The sequence below is a fragment of the Moschus berezovskii genome, chromosome Y (genome assembly GCF_049115385.1).
Source record: "Moschus berezovskii isolate FMDL1 chromosome Y, NW_MosBer_1.0, whole genome shotgun sequence".
In the NCBI taxonomy this organism is placed as follows: domain Eukaryota; kingdom Metazoa; phylum Chordata; class Mammalia; order Artiodactyla; family Moschidae; genus Moschus; species Moschus berezovskii.
Genome location: NC_142489.1, coordinates 65,723,505 through 65,740,442, shown reverse-complemented (window position 1 = coordinate 65,740,442; position 16,938 = coordinate 65,723,505). Strand labels below are relative to the sequence as shown.

At 46.1% G+C, this 16,938-nt stretch overlaps 1 pseudogene; it reads left to right on the top strand.

The window, feature by feature from the left end:
• Positions 1-6,120: 6,120 nt before the first annotated feature.
• LOC148773144 (testis-specific Y-encoded protein 3-like) lies at positions 6,121-16,340 on the top strand (annotated as a pseudogene).
• Positions 16,341-16,938: the final 598 nt, after the last annotated feature.

Here is a 16,938-nt window from a genome sequence, read left to right as displayed (position 1 = left end):
AGTCGTGTCCGACTCTGTGTGACCCCACAGACGTAAGCCTACCAGGCTCCCCCGTCCCTGGGATTCTCCAGGTAAGAACACTGGCATGGGTTGCCATTTCCTTCTCCAATGTGTGAAAGTGAAAAGTGAAAGTGACGCCGCTCAGTTGTGTCTGACCCTTAGCGACCCCACGGAATGCAGCCTACCAGGCTCCTCCAACCATGGGATTTTCTAGGCAAGAGTACCACCTATATAGAGGCCCAATTTCCAAAAAGGGTCAGAAAGAAATTATAACTTATGCAGTTTGACTACATATAAAGTACAGAGAGTTAGAGTGTCAACATCCACATGTTGACAGAATACGGTTTATTCCATAATATCGATTTTCTTCTTTCCACTTGGTCCAGCTGTATCTGTCTGCCAGAATTCACCCTCCGAAGTAGGTCTCCACGACACAGAAAACAAATGTTTAAGAAAAACGGATTGTCCAGGGGTAATAGAGATGAAGACAATATTCAGAATTTATAACCTATGTAGAAATCCTCTCCTCAAAGACATAAGGGAAGGAAAGCATTTCTAATTTTTAGTAAGTAGTAAGCCATGTGATGGCACATGATAAGCAAACTACTAAAAAAGATTGACAAGACAAAAGATATACTCTATATATGTATTCCAGCAAATCACTTCATTACAAAATTATAAAAATACTAAGTAGTCCTCAAGTAAAACCTGATGACAAACTTTGTTATACTTTGTCCTAAATTCACATGGTAATTGGGGGAGCTATCAGTGTTGCTAATTTGCTTTACACAGAAAGAAAAACTGTTCATACTTTTCTGAGTGTATGTGACTTTGAAATGAGGCATTCTCTCAGAGTCTGTTACCCTCCATAGACTTGCAAGATAAGGTGCTACTGTAACCAAATAGACATTTACCCAACATCCTTAGGCCAAGCAATACTGAAACATTGGAGATTAAAGCAGAGATATGCTTAATGCAGAGCCATGCAAGGAGATGGGTGGCTTATGCCTTTAAAAATCGCAATCTACCTACATCGGTGAATGACAAAAAGAGATGGAGAAATATACTGTGTTCATGGACTGGAAGGATCAATATAGTGAAAATGAGTATACTACCCAAAGTAATCTATAGTCAATGCAATCCCTATTAAGCTACCAACGGTATTTTTCAGAGAACTAGAACAATTGATTTCACCATTAGTATGCAAATACAAGAAAAAACCTTGAATAGCCAAAGCAATCTTGAGAAAGAAGCACGGAACTGGAGAAATCATCCTGCCTCACGTCAGGCTATACTACAAAGCAGCAGTCATCAAGACAGTATGGTCCTGGCACAAAGACAGAAACATAGATCAGTGGAACAAAACAGAAAGCCCAGAGATAAATCCACGAACCTCTGGACAACTTTTCTTTGACAAAGGAGGCAAGAATGTACAATGGAGAAAAGACAGTCTCTTCAACAAGTGGTGCTGGGAAAACTGGTCAGCCACTCATAAAAGAATGACACTAGAACACTTTCTAACACCATACACACACAAAAGAATACTCAAAATGGATTGAAGTTCCAAACGTAAGACCACACACGATAACACTTCTAGAGGAAAACATAGGCAAAACATTCTCTGATGTAAATCACAGCAGGATCTTCTATGGCCCACCTCCCAAAATAATGGGAATAAAAGCAAAAATAAAACAAAATGGGACCTAATTAAACTTAAAAGCTTTTGCACAATGAAGGAAACTATCAGCAAGGTGAAAAGACAGCATTCAGAATGGGAGAACATAATAGCAAATGAAGCAACTGACAAAGACTTAATCTCCAAAATATATAAGCAACTCCTGCGGCTCAATTCCAGAAAAACAAGTAAACCAATCAAAATATGGGCCAAAGAACTAAACAGACAGTTCTCCAAAGAAGACATACAAATGGCTAACAGACACATGAAAAGATGCTCAACATCACTTATTATCAGAGAAATGCAAATCAAAACCAAAACGAGGTACCACCTCACCTCGCCGGTCAGAACAGCCGCTATCCAAAAGTCTACAAACAATAAATGCTGGAGAGGGTGTGGAGAAAAAGGAACCCTCTCACACAGTCAGTGTGAATGCAAACTAGTACAGCCACTATGGAGATCAACGTAAAGATTCCTTACAAACCTGGAAATAGGACTGCCATACGACCCAGCAATCCCTCTGCTGGGCATACACACCGAGAAAACCCGTAGTAAAAAGACACGTGTATCCCAACGTTCATCGCAGCACTGTTTACAATAGCTAGGACATGGAAGCAACCTAGATGTCCATCGGCAGATGAATGGAGAAGAAATTTGTGGTACATATACACAATGGAATATTACTCAGCTATTAAAAAGAATGCATTTGTATCAGTTCTAATGAGGTGGATGAAACTGGAGGCTATTATACTGAGCAAAGTAAGTCAGAAAGAAAAACTAACGCATATATATGGAATTTAGAAAGATAGTAACAATGACCCTGTATGCGAGACAGCAAAAGAGACACCGATGTAAATAACAGACTTTTGGACTCTGTGGGAGAAGGCAAGGGTTCCATACTTTGAAAGAATAGCATTGAAACATGTATCTTATGATATATGAAACAGATCGCCATTCCAGATTCCATGCATGAGACAGGGTGCTCAGGGCTGGGGCACTGGGATGACCCTGTCGGATGGAATGGGGACGGAGGTAGGAGGGAGGGTCAGGATGGGGAGCGCATGTACACCCACGACTGATTCATGTGAATGTATGGCAAAAATCACCACAATACTGTAAAGTAATTAGCCTCCAATTTAAACAAAATTTTTTAAAAGGAGGTACAAAATTAAAAGATTAGACAATATTTTACCTGAGTGATAATAAAAACACAGCATATCAGAATTCATGAGATGCATGTCTAGAAGTGCTTATAATTTTAAATGCTTGTATTAAAAAAGAATAAACGCCTAAGCCGATGGAAAAAAAAAATCGCAAACTCCCTCAAAGCTTTCAGCAAAGGCCACATATAGGAAACATGAGGGAGGGGTGTGATTAGCTCTTGCAAACTTCTTGCTGTCAGATCTCGTGTTTTTGAGCTAAGGTGGTGGTCAGCTAACTGTGTTCTTGTAATCATCGAGGGAAAGAAAGACTATTCCCTAGTCCCTGAAAGGAAAGGTCCCAAGCTTGACTTTCACCTTCCAAGGTCCTGATTGCAAGGAGCGGGTCCCTGTGTAGGCCAGTTATCCTGTCTGGGAGCATTCATCTAGCACCCAGTCTTGGCACTTCCAGCAGTGCCCAGTCCCAGTTGGAAGAGGCAGTTCTCAGTTCTCTGTGCCCTCCTCTTACCAAGGCCCCATACCCTGCCCAGCAACCTTCAATGAGCGAGCCAGGTACCCAGCATGCAGCTGGCCCTCAGCCTCCTCAGTCTACCCAAATGGGGAGCAGGGTCCTGTAGACTGTGACCCACGGAGATTGCCACAACCATTCGGACATCGAGGTGGGGATGGGACACGTTGGCCATTGCTTTGAAACCTGGGCCAGGTCAGTGAGTGGCTCCAGCAAGGGCCCTGGGACTCTATAAGACACAGCCTGTCCCCAAGCTCCACAGTTCATTACCCAGCCCAAGGCCCAAGGGCCTGGAGGGCCCTGTGGGAAGGCTGTAATGTATCTTTCACTACATTATGCTGAGAGGCATTCTGTTGGTGGTGTTTGGTTTTCTAACTTCACTAATGGTCTTGGGCTGAGGCCTGCAGCTCCGTTTTCCATCCTACCTCTATTACAGTATCTTCCTTGATAAGCTTATTCAACCTGTGACCAAAAGTTGGTAACTTGGACCATCATGGGCCATTTCCACTAGCCCGATGACCACATTCTACTCTGTTTCTATAACATAGGGATTTCAACTTAACAATGCCATGTGATATAAAAGCTTTCGTCTTCTTCTAACTGAAGTAATTAACTTAGCATAATGACCCCGAAGACATATATTGCAAAGGGGGCTACCATTTATTTATTCACTGCTGGAGTTATAGTTCCAGCATGTAATATATTTCCAGCAACTATTTTTGGACTATTGTCGCATTACAGTGTTGCTCTAGCTTCTGCTATATGTATGTCAAAGTGAATCAATTTTAGGTGTACATACATCCCATCATTTTTGGCTTTCCTTCCCATTTAGGTCACCAGAGAGCAGAGTCGGATCCCCTTGTTCTTTTACTTTTCTCAAAACATAGTAGTATTTTTTTAATTAAGTTAACTGGGGGTTAATTACTGTACAATATTGTGACGGTTTCTGCCACGCATCAACATTAATAAGCCATAAATATACAGGTGTCCCACCCACCCTGGAGCCGCTCCCACATGCCCTCCTATGCTATTCTTCTGGGTTGTTCCAGAGTACTTGCTTTGCATCCCCTGCTGCATGCAGATGAAAACACGAAAGATGATTTTTCTGCATGAAATATGTACTTATCTCTATTTCACATGTGAGAACATGGGTGCAGATGTTTCACGTGAAATAGGAAATCTGTATTTCATGTTTGAAAATCTACTTGTATCGTTTTCTTCATCATACATGGAACCTTGTCTGTTTCACACATAGATATCTGTGCACACATTTTCTATATGAGTGGGGAATTCTATATATTTCAGATATGAAAAGTTGAGCATATACTTCCCTGCTTGAATTGTGAAATTGTATACATTTCCTATATGAAAATCTCAAGGAACTTTTACTGACATGAAGTATGTAATTAAGATCTGGGGAGCCAATATGGAATTGGAATTATCCCTATTTCATGAATGAAATTCTGGGCACCACTGTTTCTTGGTGAAATACTTAATTCTTTGTATTTCTCATAGATAAAACAATGACTGTCGACCATGAAGTATGGAGTTCTCTGTAATGCCTGTATCAAAAAGTAGGCTTTCATTCTGTTTCAGGAAAGATGGACTTCTCTACATTTCACATCTGAAGATCAGAATGAACATTTTCCTGGGAGAAATAAGGAAATCTATGCATTTCACACGAACCACTGGTTCTTCAGTCTCTGAAACACCTGTTTGCATTAGTGTCCCTGTGCATTGCACATGTGTGTGTACATGTGTGTGCTTGGGTCACCTGATTGTGTGTGTGTGCGTCCTAAGGTAGGTGCTCACTGTGAAAGAGCAGACATCCTAGGCGACAGAGCGTGAGCAGCTCTGTTCCTCTGGGAAGTGCATCCGCAGGCGCCCATCCTTAGCCACCCGGGTGCCTGCTCTAAGCCAGGGGCTGGCGGAAAGGGCAAGAGCTGACAGACCATAGGCCAGGGGCTCCACGGTGGTTTGGCCTGGGGCTGCGTTGTGGGGCCCAAACAGCGAGCCGAGGAAACTGCTCTGCTTCTTCCTCAGATGACGGCTGCATTCCTAACACTGCTCAAGCCTAAGACCCAAGTTTAGGGATGGACTCTGCAGCAGGTGCACCACGGTGAGGTCTGTGTAAGCCCACCGCATCCCCGCCCCCCACCTCGCCCACACCCCACGCCCTGCCATGGCTTGCAGTATGGATCCGAGGCGAGCACCTCTGTCCCTGAGGTACCCAGGAACCCTGTCTCACCTCTGTGGATCTCTGAGCATATGGAGTCGCCCGCTGCTCCAGAGGCAATTTCAAGCTTGAGGATGGTCGCGGCGTCAGGTTCAGGGTCCCTTCCTTCGCCTCCAACTGGCCTGGCTCTCCCAGTCTCTGGTCAGGCACATCTGCACTGTTGAGCAGGCAAAAGGCTTGCGTGGACCGGTGCACAGAGCGCTGGCCCGACTTTGGCCCACGGGTCACCTGGGGCCAGAGTGGCCAGAATTCCAAGGGGCGTGGCCCAGGAACCAACGCCTTTAGACTCCATTTGATTGGTTCTGTCGTGAGGTCTGGCGGTCAGGGTGTAGAGTTCAGCCCCTTCCCGCTGCCATACTACGCGTGCGTGGTGGCTCACGGTTCTGCGCATGCGTGTCTCCCTTTCCCTGCTCATTGGCTGCGCACGAGTATCCTGTTGGTGGTACCTCTGAGTGCGGCTGCCCGGTGGGCGTGCTGTGCCGGCGTCTGCTGTGCTCTGGTGGCCACCTTCTTCACAGCTCTGGGCTCCGGCCAGAACACCATGGCGAGTGAGACGGGGCCAGAGGAAGGCGGCAGCACCCCCGGATCCTGGATCTTGGTTGTGAGTCCGGGTCTTCAGGAGGGAGGGGCCCTGGGGCCTGTCAGCCCAGTGCGGGCGGCAGAGGCCTTGCAGGCCCCAGGTGGTGCGCCAGGCGAGGAGGCCGCCCTCTTCTGGGTGGAGGCAGTGGAGGAAGGTGCGGTCCTGGAGGAGGGAGATCTGGCGGGAATCGGGCAGGAGTTGCAGCTGCTGGTGTTAGACGTCATGGAGGAGCAGGAGCAGGTGTCCTCGGAGGAGCAGGGCCAGAAACATCCACGGCCTGGAGGCCCGAGCGACCAGCCTGCACTGGAGGCGCTGGCGGCACTGCAGGTGGAGCTGGAGCCGGTGAATAAGAGAGCGCAAAGGGCGCACGCTCGCCTGAAACATAAGAACTGTCAGAGGCGAAAGCTGCATCTAGAACACAGAAGCGCCATCATCCAGGGAATCTGTGGCTTCTGGGTCGAAGTTGTATCCCTTGGTGTGGTGGTTGTGAATTTTTTTTTTCTTTTTTTGTTTTCTTTAAACCTGGGATATTGCAGGAGCAATTTTACAGATCTGGCAGTTCTGGTAGAAAGTTGTTTTTTTTTTTTTGCATGATGGGTATTCGTTACCGTCCTGCATATCTGTTCCTGATATTAGATGTGATGTTCTTGCTGTCCTGACTAGCACAAATTGATATTTGGGCTTTACTTGCAGAGGTCCCAGTCAGAATCGTCATTAGCATTAGGGACTCCTCAGAGAAAAATCGTGTCTGGAATCCAGGTCTTCTCCAAAAAGTTGAGTGAATTTGGGGGTGGGTTTGGGATGTGTAAGTGCTCATATTGGTTGTAGCTAGGAATGCTTGTTTTCCAGAAGTAAGCTACCTTGAAGGAGGCTGAGATGGAGCTTAGGGCCTTCCTGTTAGGAACAGAAGCTCCTTTTGGTAGTGCACTCATAGGCACAGCCTTGGGCCTTGTTCCGCGTTCATACAGTCTGCATCCACGGAAATGTGGCGAGTTCAGTAGTAGCACGTTGAAGTCAGACAATGCCATTCTACTCTTTAGGCTAGCTTTGTTCTTCCAGCACATTTACCTTTAGCATCTAGAGGCTCCTTGGCCTAAAGCAGTTTATGAACCACCCCCAGATGTCAGTTATGATGAGCAACCAGGATGAAGAGATGCTTCACTACATGACCAACTTGGAGGTCAGGCAGGGGACCCCGCTAACTGTGGAGGGGAGATGACTGGGGAGGGGAGAGGGCATGGTTTATCCCTGAATACGGGAAAGGACAGCTCTTCTGTAAAGAGGTTTCATACCCACTCCCCCTACCCCCAACACTTTGTCCTGGCAGGTGGAGGAATTCAGGCATCCCACTCATCACTGCAAGATCACATTGTCCTTTCGGAGGAATAGGTATTTCCAGAATGAAGTGATTGTTAAGGAGTATCTCATTAACGTCCCTGGTAAGAGGCAGCTCCCTGGATTTGGGGAGTGGGGGCAGAAGAGTGTAGGTTGAGTGGGAAAGTGAGCTAGGTCTTTCTCCCATACTCCTTTTCCTGCAGGATACCGAGCGTCTCATTCCACTCCGATTCAGTGGTCCCAGGGGTTTGAACGTAAGGCATACAGCCTCAGGCACCACGACAGCAGCCGTTAACTTCTTCAATTGGTTCTTTGACCACAACTTCACAGGATCTGGCCGGATTGCTGAGGTGGGGTCCCACGTGGCCACTGGGCCGAAATTGGTGATTTATGTTGGAGTTCTTGGCGGTGCACGGGAAGGCTCAGTGTCTGGCCAGCCCTGTGCCGACCTTGCTCATTTCCCTGGCAGATCATCATAAAGGATCTGTGGCCCAATCCTTTGCAGTACTATGTGAGGAGGAAGGCTCCACCGCGAGAGGTAGCGGGAGGACGAGAGGTGAGGCGCCCAGTGGCTGAGCACTGGCATAAGGGTTGTCCAGGAACTTGGGTCGTTTATTTCACTTGCGGAGAAAGTGAGACTCTGTGGAATCCAGCGTGACACCGTGCACGGGGAAATCAGCAAGAGACAGCAAGTGTGGAGAACTGTAGTGAAAGACAGGTTCTAACTAGAGAAGCCTGAGGTAGATGAAGTGGCCTGGTCAGGCCAAAGTCACTCCAATTTATATCTGAGTCAGCTGCACACATCTCTGAACTGTCATTCCTTGGCCAACAAGTCCAGCCTCAGGCTTCTCTTAAATTGGGGTCCACCTACTATTCCTCATGAAGTCCCCTTTCCACCAGGTCTGTGAGTCTCCTTTGTACAAGGCTGTTCCCCCACTGACCCATCACTTGATTCCATTTTGGTCATCACGCTTTTTTTTTTTCCGTTGCATCTTTTTCACCTGCCACCCTCACTATGAGAAACTGACCACTGTGAAGGATTATGGAGAATAGTTTTTTATTTATTTTAACTGGAGCATAATTACTTTATAATGCGGTGACCGGTTTGGCCGTACATTGGCCAACATGAATTACCCAGAAGTATACACGTGTCCCCCGAATGGTGAACCCACCACTCACCGCCCTCCCCTCCCTGTCTTTCTGGGTTGTCCCACAACATGACTTTAGTTGCCTTGCTTCACGCATCAAACTCACACTGGTCATCTATTGTTCAAAAGGTAATGTACATGTCTCAGGGCTGTTTTCTCACATTAACCCACCCTCCCCTTCTCCCACTGAGTCCCATGTCTGTTCTTTATATGTCTGTGTCTTATTTGCTGCCCTGCGTGTTGCATGTTCAGTATCACCTACATGGTGCTCAACTCCAGATATTTGTGTTAACATACAGTGTTTGTTTTTCTCTTTCTGACCCACTTCACTCCCTGTAATAGGCTCCACGTGCATTGCATCTCACTAGAACTGACTTTGATGCATTCCTTTTTAGAGCTGAGTCACAACACCATTGTGTATCGGTACCCCAACTTCCCTATCCCTTCATCTGCCGATGGGACATATAGGTTGCTTCCATGTCCTAGGTATTGTAATAGTTCTACGGGGAAGACTGGGGTACATGTCTTTTAGTATGTGCTTAGAGGACATGTAAAAATTCACAGACTCTGTCTCCTGGGAACTGACTTGAAAAAGTTGTGTTTAGTGTTCTCAGAGAGGGTAGGTTTTCATATCTGTGTCTCTGTCTTTTTTGAAAGGAACCACCCCTGCTCGACTTTGAGACGTTTATGAGGCAGTGTCCCCCTTTCCCTAAAATAGAAAACCTAAGAAGCTGCTTCATGTGAAGATCAATGGCCATCAGAGTTCTCTTGGACGGGAAAGTAGTGAAGAGTGGTCTGGTGGTGAAACGGATCGAGAGGGAGACACAAGTAAACCTGAAATAATGCCGAAGGACAAATAAAAAGCGTCAACTGTATGCTTCTGTGTATTGTTTGGGGAGGGCCTCAGGACAAAAACTTCAGCTGCATGTAGAATTCTCAGTTTACCGTGTGGGAAGTACCAGTCCATGGAGAGTTGTAGAGGTGGTTAAGTCGTATGTGGGGGTTGTGTCAGGAGACACAGTTCTTCCTGTGGGGTGGAGCTTGGGGAGGATGGAGAAAGAAGATGAGGGGCCCATTAACTGTGGGTCTGGCAGTTTTACAAGGGAAATGTGGATGTCCACGCACAGGGTCTGGTGAACAAGGGCCAGAGAGTGAAAAGCTGGAATGCAATTTTGTTGGAAGGTGGTGCCCCAGGTATCTTCTCTGTTGCACAGCATCAGACATTTTAAGAGTACAGAACAAGGAAAAAGCCTTAACATTCCACTCACTATGAAGCAAGAAGGCATTGCAAAGAACTTACAGACAAGAAAAGTTTAGGACAGGGTCCCCCAGTGCCTAATATTTCCTGCCAGTGCTTCAGTACCAGGGGTGGCTTTAGCTCTAACTTGTGCTGGAGTGAAGAGTGCAGAGATAGTCACAGGTCGGTGAGTAAAAGTGAACTGTGGATGGTTGACTTGCTGGTCAGTCTCTGGAAACTTGCCATGACTTGTGTCCCAGTCTCTTCAGGGCTTTCACTTAGGCCCTAGGGTCTAGGTGCTATTAGATTTGACTGCACACTAGGATGTGTTGTGTAAGGTTTTCTTCCACTGAATATCAATGTGTGTGAGACTTGGCGGGTTTCTGATGAATTCATGAGCATTCTCTCTCAGTCACCCTGAGCTGCATTTGCTTCCTGTTCCCTGGATGTGTTCATGTTTTCCTCTGTTTAGAATGAACAGCGGGCGTCTCCATTGTGTCTGCCCATGAATGTGAGTTGATGTTCCTTCCTGCGGGTCTGCCTTTGCCTCCTTCTTCTTTCATGATGCACCCATGCTTGTGCTGTTACGCACAGCTCTGCTGCCATAGCTCTCTGAGTTCTTACACTGCCCTGTTCAACACTCCTGCATTGTGTTGCTCGTATGCCCTCTTTTTTTTTATTTTTTTAATTTGTGTATCTTGTTAGATTGCATGTGAATTTGACCCTTTCTTTCACTCCTGGATCAAATGCTTCCAGCATCTTGAATTGTGACTTTTTTAAAGAGTTCTGTGATATCTGTGCTCAACAAGAAATGCGTTATCGCAGGAATAGTTAACAGTGACCCACATTTGGAAACAAGAATGCCTACACACTTAGAGTTATGCCCAATGGGCAAGAATATCACTCGCTGAAGTGAGAGTATTAGTTAGGATCACAGAGGGCAAAAATGTTGCAGGAATGCTTCTGTCAGGAAAGATTTAGGTTTGACTGGTTAAGTGTTCTAAAAAACACTAGTGCAGGATTGAAATACGTTGACTTTTACCCCCATCCATGTATTCTTGCGTTGACCATTACAGTTATGATGAAACTGACATTACCCATGCAGAATTTCTTCATGACTTAAAGTGAATTATCACCCAGGTGATAAGAATTGGGGCTTGCCTTTCTGTAAAGAGAAAGTTGTTAAAGAATTGTTGTCCTCAGTGACCCAGGGAAAAGGGGTGCATGATCAATTTCCAGTTCAAAACCCGTTGCTATTTCTGTGTTGTTTCTGGAAGTAAAGCACAGGGAATGGAATCACGCCAACCTGATTGGCACTGTGAGCCGGTCCAAGGCGATAGGATTAGGGAACGCAGGCACACGTCACTCAACTGTCCACAGTGAGGACTTCCAACCCTGCCAGCCTCTTTGCATGTCAGTCCCCCTCATAAGCAAATCCCATTCACCTTCCAGGATATATCGTGGAAGTAGACGAGGACACTGACTTGATCAACTAGCGAGTGAAGCAGATAACAGGAACTAAAAAAGAGGGGTGCTTACCAAAGTCCATTATACTGCACAAGTAAGCCAAGAGTCGCGCATGTGTGCAAGTTTCTTTTCAGACTTAGGAGTGTGTGTGTATGTGTGCGTGCACACGCATGTGCGCTGGCAAAAATGGGTGTGTGAGCTCTCTGAACTGGCCTGGCTGGGGGATGGAAGAATGGACACTGGAAACGTGAAAGAGCTTGTGTAAGGTACAAAGACCTTGGGGCATCAGAAGCACTGACGTGATGGAAGAAAGCCCAGGGATCTCTCCGACAGAGCAAGATGTAAGTGTAAACGTGGATCCCTGAGCAGAAAGGAGAGACAGGAAAAAAGCACCCGGGGGCAGTCAGGGAGGATGTGAAGGGGCAGAGAACGAGAGTGGGCCAGATTCCCAGGCACAGAAGAGGGGCTACGCACAGCCCCTAGGACACCCGGCTACAGAGGGTTTTCTGTCCTCAAGTGCAGGAGCATTCTTTCCCTGACATGACCAGCCACGTGAACCCAGCTTGCCCTCTTCTGTAAGGCTTGCGAGACGGATGGCACTGTAGCATCAGCAGCTGCTACGTGCATAGTTTGCCAGTTTGAAACATCACTCCATAAAAGGGTGTCTTAGGTTGATCCTCTCACCCCCTCCCAGTCCCACAGGCCTGGGCTGATGGGGTTAGCTGGCGTGTGTTCTCTCACCTGGAGGCTGGATGAGAACAGAACTAGTTTGAAAGGACCTCTGTACAATGAATGTTCAGACTTCAATTCCTCTGGCACTGGTGAGTCATGGCTCTTAGCAGGACACTGTCCTTAGCATCTCTGTATTAAGAGATGCTTCATCTCTAAATCTCTCTACAGAGAGAATTCCATGTTTGTGTCACATTTTGACATGTGGGCAAAAGTGTTCTACGTGCAGCACGGAACTCGGTATTTCACATATGAATCCATGCGTGAAGTTTTCATGAATGACATATGCAATTCTCTACATTTCACCTGTGAAAATCTCACCACAAACGTTCCAAAATGAAAATGGAATTCTCTACATTTTATATGAAAATATACGCACATACTATTTTCCTACGTGAAATTTGGAATTCTGCGTATTTCACATACGAAAAACTGGGTGCTGAGTTTTCCACATGAAATCTGGAGTTTTGTCTATTTCACTTATGAACATCAGGCCACTGATTTTAATACACAAAATGTGGAATTTTGATGATTTCATATATGGAATTCGGGGCACTGATTTTCCTCTGTTGAGGACGGATTTCTCTGTATTTCACATAAGAAAATCTTGGCAGAGACTTACTCCATGAGATACTGAACTTTTTATATTTCATTTAGGAAACTCTGAGCCATGATTTTCCTACATGAAATACGGATTTCTCCGCTTTGGCATTTGAAACTCTAGCCACAGAGCTTTTTCCCATGAAATATGAAATTCTTGTATTGCACACTGAATTGGGAATAAACAGGGTAACATGAAATATGGAATTTTTCATATTTCTCATTTGAAAATCTGTGTGCTGACTTTCCTTCACGAAGTACAGAATGCCGTATATTTAACAATTGAAAGACTTGGCATCAATTTTCCTACAAGAAATATGGAATTTTCTATTTCCTACATAAAGTGATTTTCATGCTAGAGGTGTGAAAGTCTCTATACTGCACCCAAGAAAATTTGTTAGAAGAAAAGTTGTTAATTCTTGGGTGGGAGCAGGACTCATGGACACCCTGCCCTGGCATGCCCTCCACCTCTTGGCAGAATATCCAGCCATCGCCCCAGAAACTCAGTCCTCTGAGTTTCAAGTCAGTGTTTTTCAAGAATAAATAGTCGAGCCTTTCTGCACTCCCCAGGGAGGGGCTACAGGTGGCTACTGATCCCAGAGCTGATTCCTTCATCTCCCAGAGGCTCTGGGATAAACCCGCCCACCCCTGCTCTGTGTAGCACAGTCTCCCCTTTGTGCCGTCCCTGCAATACCAAGGGAACTTGCCCAGCGGGTCCGATGTGGTAGATCAGGAAGTCCTACAGGTGCGTGGGGAGGTCGTGCCTGATCTCTCCTTCTCCAGAGATCCAGACGAGTTTGAAAATGAAGAACAAGTCACTTTCGAAAAGGAGGAATGTTACGGTGAATCGATGCTCCAGCACCCAAGTTCACTGCCACTCAACCAAGGTCACAGCCTGGTCTAAAGGCACACAGATGCCCTCTGTGCCTGCGCAGCGCCTCCCTCCCGGAGACTTCAGTGCTCAGACCGCTGGATAGGAAGTGGTCTGAGGCTGCTCTTCCACAGATACTTAAAGGTAAGCGGAAAAGTGGTTGATAGAAATTAAAGTGAAAACGTCATCTAGCAAGATGAGAACCTTGACAGGAGAGAGGAAGGAGCATGTGGCAAACAGCTTCGGTTCTTGGGGCATACGATTCTCCTTAGTAAAAACATTTGCATTGCAAAACTTATGAACATTCCCTCTTATAATTTGTCTTCCCAGGGACATGGTCATTGTATTGTAATCTGTCAAAATCCACTGAGTTTCATTAGAAATATGAATTTTTGCAACATATGCAAAAGAATTCTAGCCTAATGAGGCTAGAAATAGGCTAGTCATAACAGTGGTTTGAAATACTACTTCAAGATATAAAACTTAAATTTCAGGACAAAGTGTTCTATTATTTTTTTATAAAGCATCTTGAAATATCCAAAATATCTTCCCTTACTGTGTTGATTGAAAAAAAAAAAAAAAACACTCCTCTAAAATTTCGGTTACTTGATAAAATAATGAGTTAAATATGAAGAAAAAAAAAAAACCCAGAGTAAGAGGCCTTGCATACAGCAAGCTATGTAATCATTTCCGTTTGACATTAGTCATAGTGGTGGTCGCTCAAATAAGAAATACCTTGTATTTATCCAAACACCCAATAAAGCAAAATTCTCAGGTGGAAAAAAAATAAAAACATGGGTTCTGGAAAAGAGGAGCCCTGATGAGATAAAGCTGCATTGCCCCATTCTGGTCAGGTTAAGAATATGCTCAAACAGTGACCAGCACAGTGAGTAATCCTTACTAAATGGCTCTCTGTCCTTTTGATTAGATGCTGTCTGCTCCCTTTCACTAGTTGGGGGTATTTTATTTCTCTTTAGCCCCGATCACCACCACAAGGGAGGGGCTGAGGAAAAAGCGACAGCAACATCTCTGAGTAATAAACCCGCTGGCATCTCTCATGGGAAAGAAGAAGGATTCCATAATTTCACTTTCCAGTACTCAGGGCGAGATGGTCCCAGCATATGCAGGTCTTCCTGGCCAGCATCCACTGCATCAGATCCCCTGGGAGGCTCCCTTGTGGTGCAGGGGTGGTGGGGAGGAGAGTCTGTGCACACAGAACAGCAATGGGCAGGTTAACCTAAGTGCCTCTGGGAGACACAGGTGGTCAGCTCTGGGAACAGAGTCATGCAAGCAGGTTATTAGAAGAGCCACATCTTATTCTGCACCCAGAAAACATTTTTTTAGTAACCTTCTCAAGATCTCAGAAGTTAGGATGTTAAATACCATGATATCAAGCTAGTGGGCGAACAAGTTAATTGCACACAATCTGTATGTTTATTGTGTTTATTCATTTTCTTGGTCATGCTGCACACCTTAGGGGATCTTAATTTCCCAGCCAAGAGACTGAACCCACACCCTCAGCAGCGGAAGCACGGACTCCTAGCCACCACTGGACTAACAGGGAATTCCTCATCTTCTTAAATCTGAGTCATTTGGTAAAGAACAGAGCAGAGACTGTGATCACCCCATTCCCACCACCTCCAACTCACCACTTGCTGATATTACGACTTACTTGCTTCCAATCTTGTACACACTCACAAATGTCTCTGACAAATGACCCAGGTGAAGGTGTGTGTCTGTGTGTGTGGGTGTGGGTGTGTGGGGTTGTGTGTGTTTATGGGCACATTGGCAAGAGCTTGAAGAAATCTGATGAAGAGCTTCTGTCAGCTGGTTGGTGTCTCTGTGATTGTCCATCCAACCTCTTCCGGAGGGAATGCCAGAATTTGCAGCTGAGCCCTTTCAGATTAAGTCACCCCAGTCAGTTTCCTTCTGGGCTGCCTGCCCCAGTGGTGACATTTGCTTTCGGATTTGAGGCATCACTCAAGGCATCTCTGTGGATCCTGCAGGGATTTTGTTGTCCCCAGTTTGATATTCAAGCTGAGCACAGGAGAGAATGACCCAGTGCTTCCCATTTCCAAATTCTCTCTTCTCTGTCGCAGCCCTGGTGTTAAACTGGGGATACCGAAGGTAAGGTACAGTTCCAAGTGTTGTTTCATTCCTAGTGCATCATATCTCTACCCTTAAACTCATCGCAGAAAATCCAGAAACAACAAAATAATAGAAAAAGAAGAAATGTCAGCCAAACCCACCCATTGAGAGGCCCTGGTACCATGCTGAGCTGCTCCCCACCCAGGCTTTTCCTCTCTGAAAAGACCTTCACTTTTGAAGTTTTGGGTCTACACATTTCCTTGTGATGTCGAGTGATTTTGCAGAGCTATACCAGGGGCTTCCCCGGGGCTTCCCCAGTGGCTCAGAGGTTAAAGCGTCTGCCTCCATTGCGGTAGACCCGGGTTCAGTCCCTGGGTCGGGAAGATCCCCTGGCGAAGGAAACGGTAACCCACTCCAGTATTCTTGCCTGGAGAATCCCATGGACAGAGAAGCCTGGTAGGCTACAGTCCACGGGGTTGCATAGAGTCGGACACGACTGAGCGACGGAATGGAACGGATACCAGGCTTCTGGTGGAGGGAGAGAAAATGGTGTTCCAGGAAAGCTGGGGTTTTCATTCTCATGCTCCAGCTCAATGACAAATTCCCCACTATTCCCCCTTCAGGTTCCCAGCTGCCGCTCATGTCATTAACTTCCCATGACACTCTGACGTGTTCCCAGGGCATGCTTCACGCTGATAGAGGGTGATATATGCAAAGTACTCTGTACATATGCAATCGACTCGGCCTGATTAGTAGTAGTAGTAGTAGTAGTATTTATTCTTTTGCTTCAGTACTGTGAACAGACTTTCTCTCGTTGGGGCAAGCAGGGGCTACTTGCCAAGTAGCAAAAGTACCAAAAGCCCACGGTATTTTCTTCCAGAATCTTCTCTTGGGATGAACCAAAGGCAACCACTTTTTGGAATTGCCTTCCAGCTTCAAAGTCCAAAGTGGGAAGCAGAGAGGCTTCCCTTGGCTTGGCCACTCACTGCATGCAGGGAACAGGATGACTGCCCCTCAAAAATCTAGACATGTTCTTTGATACCAGAAGCAAGAGGATGGAGCCCGACTGGGCACGAGCACAGGAAGCCACCGTTGATCAGGAAGTGAATGAAAGCCCTGATCCTGCTACCCCCAGAATGCAGATTCAGCACCATCACGCATTCAGAGACATAGTGAAACACAGCCCTAAGCCCACCCATGGTCTCCTGGTGAAAAGAGCCCTCCTCCCCACAGTAAGAAAGTCTCTTCTCCATCCCGCAGCCATCTTCCTCCTCCCCAGCACCTACAACTTCTCCCCTATGGCT